This window comes from Geospiza fortis, unplaced genomic scaffold, assembly GCF_000277835.1.
Source record: "Geospiza fortis unplaced genomic scaffold, GeoFor_1.0 scaffold194, whole genome shotgun sequence".
Lineage (NCBI taxonomy): Eukaryota > Metazoa > Chordata > Aves > Passeriformes > Thraupidae > Geospiza > Geospiza fortis.
The window spans coordinates 7,033,685-7,040,653 of NW_005054322.1; positions in this window are offsets into that span (position 1 = coordinate 7,033,685).

Consider the following 6,969-nt stretch of genomic DNA (forward strand, 5'->3'; position numbering starts at 1 on the left):
CACAGAAGATGCAGAAAAGAGTCCCCAGAAAAGCGTGGTCAAACACTTGGGGGGATGAGTTTCAGAACAGACTTTTGAAACAAAGCAATTATTTTAGGAAAGAAAAAGATACTGCACTCACTGAATGTTAAAAAGATTGAAGGATGTTCAGGTAAGCAATTTTCTGAACATTTTGAAAAGAACCTACTCTTTCTTTAGTAAAATATTTGCTCTGGCTTAGGAGTTAGGTGTTTTAAATTTAAATTGCATCTCTGTGATATGTTTAGTAACTATAACAGAGTGATTTCTTGGCACTAGTTTGGCCTTCAGTCTGATGGCTTGGCTAAGTGTATGCTAATAAAAATATTTATTCTTTGGTACAAATGAACTTTTAGAAAGATATTTTTAGACTAGGTAATGATATTCTAACTACACAATTACACTTGCAGCTGTTTGCCATCTTAAATGTCAGTAAATCTTTCAACATGTCACCTTTTTTCCCCGACTCAGCTTGCCGACAATTTTTCAAGGAGAGATGGTATTTCATGTTGATCTGTAGTGGAATCTCAAACACAGTGAATCAATGCTGTTACATACAGAAGACCTAAATGCAAGTGAGACATATAGAGAAAGCAATACCTGGAAATCAGAGACATTATGATTACTTTCCAGATTAACTTAGAGAGAAGAAAGGGATGAAGGATGAACACAAGATGACACTAAACAGATCAACATGAACACATGAGATTTAAATATTTTACTTAATCTCTTAAGAGTCTAGAAAAAGAAACAGACTTCAACAGCAGTCAACTGCAATGTTGTCACCCCACTCAGTGAAACAGGATTGTCTCAGATGTTGAACAACGAACACTACTGGGAAGTTTATGTGAGCTTGGGTTCACTTTAAGTGTTCTCGAGAAGGGCTGCTACCCTATTAAGTGTTTCAGAGACAGAATTTAGTTGCTGAAGTTGGGGAGGATGGTGATCAAAGACTCTGGCTGGGTTGCTCAGGTGTGCTATGCCTGCAGGGCCAGCATTTCATTAGCTGGCTCCTGGCTCTCTAGGTGCTGCCTCTGTTAGCAATGAAAACCTCCTTGCCTCTCCCTCTCCTGAGGGAAAACCAGCTTGGGTAGGGATGGTGACATTTAGACTTTTCCTATAAATTTGAATTATTAATGGAGATTTTAATAAATGCTCTTCTATGAAATTTATTTGATTTGGATTCCATTTCTTTTAACAGGTATGACATTTTAAGCATTTTTCCTCCCATGCACTGCTTTTCCAGTCAGCACAGGTGCGAAACCTGGAACAAACAAAACAAAAGCAAAGAGGCTGCAAAATTATGAACAAGTAAGAATGAAATATATGCTGCATGTCATTCATGGTTTCAATGTCAAATCAAACTCTCTCTAGTCTATTCTTTTACATGAAACCAGAGGAGAACTGGAGAGATGCAAAAGAAATGCAGTTCTCTTTGGCAGCCCTGGTGAGAAGCTTTGTTCATACTTCTTGGCTGATACTTTTGAGGGTCTTCTGTTGATGGATTTCAAAGAACAAAATCCTCAGCACAGTCAGTACATCAAAGTAGAATGTGTGCTCACTTCATATCTCCAAACAAAGCAAATACTCTGCTAAGACCAGTAAGACTGGTAATGACATTTTTACACACCATCTAGGCTTTAATCTGTGAGGAATGCTGTGAAAATAACACAACTGCAAACACTGAAAAAGAATAAAGGCTTTTCCTCCTCTCCCTCCTACAAAGTTAGCAAGAGAGTAGCAGCTAACAAGCAAACAATCTTTTTTAGTGCTAGCCAGCAAAGAGATCTCCAGGCTGCAGCCTGTGTTTTTCTTCTTGGAAGTGAACATAAGAGCTGCAATTCATGCTGGCTGAAGGGCTGCATTTCATTCAGGTCAAGTAGCTCAGGAATCTACATTACAACAAACCCCAAGCGGAATTATCCTTCTTCCAGAGTTAAAGGCGAGATGAAACCATGCTGATATACCTGGTTTGGGGAATGTTCTACATTTGAAGTAGATGTGGAATGGGAAGAAAAATCAAAGCTTCAGAAAGCAACATTAGGCATCCAGTAAGCTGCTTGAGAAATTAAAGGATAATTCAATTAAGCTTAGATATGTTTCATATTCTATATAGACAGTTTTTATAATGCAAATATGTACAAATGACTGTTCCACTACATGCTGCATTCAGATATTGCTTTTCAAACTTTTATTTCATTGCATTTTGCTTAGTACACTGTCACTTGCATTAACAATAATATCACATCAGGATATTTTTACCCCATAATAAACATTTGCATAAAAATGTTTATAAAAGGTGTCTGAAGGGTTCACAATGACCAAATGTCTCTTAAAATAGCATTACATGATTTTGAATGAAAGCTGTTTAAGCAGAGTTGAAATGAAACCCATTATATCATATTATACCATACTGTAAATATTTGCATTGTGAATGCTATTTTTGCTGTTCTATCTTTACTAAATGAAACATCCACAGAATCACAGAATGGTTTGGATTGGAAGGGACCCTAAAGATCAAACCCCTTGCCAGGGGCAGGGACACCTTCCACTAGACCAGGTTGCTCAAGGACACAGCCCACCTGGCCTGGAACATTTGCAGGGATGGGGCATTCACAGCTTCTCTTGGCAATCTGTGCCTGTGCACCATCCTCACATTAAAGAGTTTCTTCCTAATATATATAAAAAACTTACCCTCTTCCAGATTAATGCCATTATTCCTTTTGCTATCACTGTATGCCCTTTTAAAAAGACCCCGTGCCCATCTCTTGCAGGCTCCCTTCAAAGGTACTGTAAAATACTACAAGGTTTCTCCAGAGTCTTTTCTTCTCTTTGCTTAAAAGCTCCAACTTTCCCAGCTATCTACATTTGAGAGGTGCTCCAGCCCTCTGATCATCTTAGCAGCTCTCATCTGGACTCCCTCCAACAATTCCATTCAAAATTGTTTTCATGCTTAAATTAATTACCTCAAAATAAGAATTATGTTACACAACAACCAAAATCATGTATCTTTTTCCTGAGGTTCCATTTATGCTTTAAAAGTATGCTTCTGTACACAGACAGAAACACATGCTTTCCTATTACCAGCTTTAAGTTAAATTTGCCTCTATTTAATGGACTGTTGAATGTGATTTAATGAATCATGACTGGAAAGTAGACTTCCGGGGATATGTCACTGTCAACACATTCTGTCTCTCTGACATGTTGTCATCAGTGATCATGCTTACCCTGGATGAATGGTCTAATGTTCTTTTCTAACACATAATTACCGATCTGATATGCAAAGTTAACAGAAAAAATAAACACATAACAAGTAAAAAATTATGGGACTTGTGCTAGCTCCTGCCATGCCATGCCATGCACTCCAGTTCCTTTTCCTAACTAGTCATTTGTCAGCACTGCTGATTTCTTCTAAATTAAATTATGAGGTATTTGAAATGTGAAACATGAGCCTACTGTCTGGAATTATTGAAGTCCTTTATAAATTATCGATCTGATCTGAAGTAGGAAGACATCAAATAGTTGAGGATAGTAATGCATTTCTGTGGTTTATTAGATTGCTGGGTGTGTATCCATACAGGAATTGTCAGCGCCAGAAAGCATCTAAGTCAAAGGAAAATATCCTTTTTTTTTTTCCCAAGACAAATCAACTTTATATCTACTATGGAAATGGTTTCACATTCTAAGATACATGGTGCTACCTTCCACTAGGGAAAAAGGCCACTGACCAAATCAGCTGGAATATAGTCAGATTGAAGTCTGAATGGAAAAAAAACCTGAACAGTTTCAGTGAGAATATTTGCCCACAAAAATTTCAGATTTCCATGTTTTCTTTTCTCATTTATTCACTAGTGCATCTTTAGGAGTAAAACCAGCAGTTTTCTACAATTATGTCCCCAACTCCAACAAGCCTAGATTCCTTAAGAATGGCACTCACAATTGCTTGAAAATTAGGAAATCCTTACAGTTAGAATCTTGTAGAAATCTGTTTCTCAAAACATAAAAAGTATTTAAGAAAAAAATTCACAACTTGGTAAACATACCAGAGTGTAATCATTCTGTCACAATTAGTCATTCCTTAAGACAATCATATCTTTGGCAAAGAGTAAAATAAAATTATGTAATTATTTCTAATTATCAAGGCTGTTTAGCTCTGAAGAAAGAGAAATCTTTAATAGTTGCTTTTCCAGTCCTGTCAAAATCAGTGGTTCAACTACAGGGTTTTTATCAACCATTATTCCATTATTTTCAATCTTTCAAAGCAAAATTTGCATTTTAAAGTCAATATTTAAGTTCCTGGTAGACTATGACTTTTAGTAATAGGAACTGAACATATCATGTCAGATTAGTTAGATTTTCAGTATCTGAGAAATTAATTGATTTATCTGAAAAAAAATATTTGCAAAGTTATGGTGCGGTTTTTCTTTTCAGGACTTGTTTCCATGTGTTTTACAAACCCAGAAGATGATATGGTAGAGAACAAACTGATCTCATGCAGATTTCAGTAAGACTGCTCCATCACCTGCAGTGAAATGTCCCTGATAAGTGCCAAAGCAAGACATGAATCAGGCTGAATTTTCAAAGTCCATCACTGCTCATCATTGGCCTCTCAGTGCTTCTGCTCCTTCTTGTCTAGTCAAGCATCTGTTACCAGCACAAGCTCAAAAGGCTTAATGAATCATGCATTTTTGGCATTACATCCAAGATTTTCACACACAAGTTTTTGACTTGATCATTTCTGTATGCTTGTTTTTATTTCTCCTTGCTGTTTAACACACTCTTGCTGCTTTTGTCTGACAAAGGCTATAAGGCACTCAGTCAAAATGATGAAGAATATTAGAAAGAAGAAATCCTAGCATGTAGATAATGGATCTATGAAAAATCAGAAGAGATATTATAAATGAAAATAAAAAAAGAAAATGGGAAAAAAAAAGAGAAAAAACCCAATACTCCCCCAAAAAAGCACAAATTCCTCTAGATTTTGCTTTATTATAACCTTGTGTCTGATCCAATAGTCTGGTCTTTCAGTGCATGTCTATGCACTCAGAAGCAGAACAATGTAGCCAGTAAATGAATGCTGATACCTTTTCTGTTTGATTTCTGGTGTGATGCTCTCAAAATCAAATGGCAGTGGTGGGCAGCTTTCATTCTGTGCGACCCTGTTGGCACACATGGCTGTTTGGACAGGGCCGGAGGATATAAGATCTAATGTGTACTCAGGGCCTTTCATTTCTGTCACAAATATTAAACTTTTTTTCAGAAAAATTGAAAAAGAAAATAATAATTCTTTATTTAACATACTTTTTTTTTTGAAATAGCATTTTTTTGAAGATTGACCCTTTATATTTTGCTGTATATTTTAAGGTGTGGGAGTTTAAAATATTTAGTAGTTCATTTAAACATTCAGCACAGCTCTAATATAATCTCAAATATCTTGATTTCTAAAGGTTTTTTTTTCCAGTTTGGTTTTGAATGTAAAAAAAAAGCTCTGTGATTTAGATAGTGGTAAATTCTGTTTACAGATAGAGAGCATGAGAGCAAGGGTTCTGCATGACTGTGCAAAACCTAGGAATCACAGAACAAAGGTTTATGTCTTAAATTATGTGGAATGTGTCCTGGAATTTATTTTTCATCAGCTGATCATCTGACCCAGAACAAGATAAGCGAAGTGATTTTGCAAATTGTAACACACACCCTTATTGCATATTTTGACTCACTAAGAGAAGAATGCTTTCTTTTTTCTTTTTGATATACTTAATTATTAATAAATCAGTAGATATTGGGAACAAATCTGATTAATATTATTAAATAGATATTGAATGTATATGAAAATGTGCTGGTTGGCAGTATGTTGTTGGAATTACAGTCCTGAATTTAGACACACCAGAAATCACTGAAATTAACTGCCATGAATAACTGTAGTCTTTTGATTCTTGAATTTATGTTCCTTATAAATAGCAAAGTGCTTGGTCTTCCTTAATCTGACTGAAAAAGAAATGAGTGTAACATGCAGTAATACATGTATTATATAGTAACATCTGAACATTTCTTTGACACAAATTTTGATTTAAAATATCTTAGTGAGAAATGGATGTTTAAACAAACCCACCCCAGCATGAGGAAAAGAATCTGTAAATAGCCTGTAGAAATAAAATCAATGTATATAAATAGACGTATTACATGATAGTTTAAACAAATATTTCTTTGAAAAATAATTGTACTGACTGGATCATGAACGTTTGTAGTCTGTGATTTACTGGTTGGCTGTTGTTGAACTCTGTGTTTTGGTTTTGGACTTCTCATCCTCTCTATCTTATATCTTGAAGGTACAATCCATTGTTTATTCTGGATATACTATATGATAAAACATTTTTGACATGTAGTCCAAATATCCGGTGAAAGATGATCTTTTAAGATTGTGGGAGGTCTTTTTGCTGCTACATGTTGTGATTCAAAGTAATAAATGAAGGATGTGTAACAGTGTGTGGGGATGCACTGGGACTATAAAGAAGTATCTTTGTAATAATATACCCCATGGAAGGTTCAGAAATTGTCTGGACACTGTTGTCTTCGTGGTTTTGGGGTTAGAGGGGTGAAGTCTGAAGGAGCGGTGAGGAGAAATACATTTTCGGAATTAAAATTTGTCTATTTTCTGTAATGACTGAATTTTCAGGACAGAGTATTAAAGAAAACAAAAACAAAAGCTCCGAAGTTAAAATTTTCACAAGTGGCTTTTTTGGTCTAATATTTTTCCCTCTGTATTCTAAAATAAGCATTTTAAGTGATCTCAAAATGATTAATCAAATCATATATGTATGCTTTTGAATATTGTTTTTTAGATAATTCAAGAAATGAACATTACTCAGTTGTTATGTGCTAGAAGTAACTTAGAGGACCAACAACTATAAAATAGTGTGGTCCATTTAGGAAAAGCATAGGTCAGTGAAATCA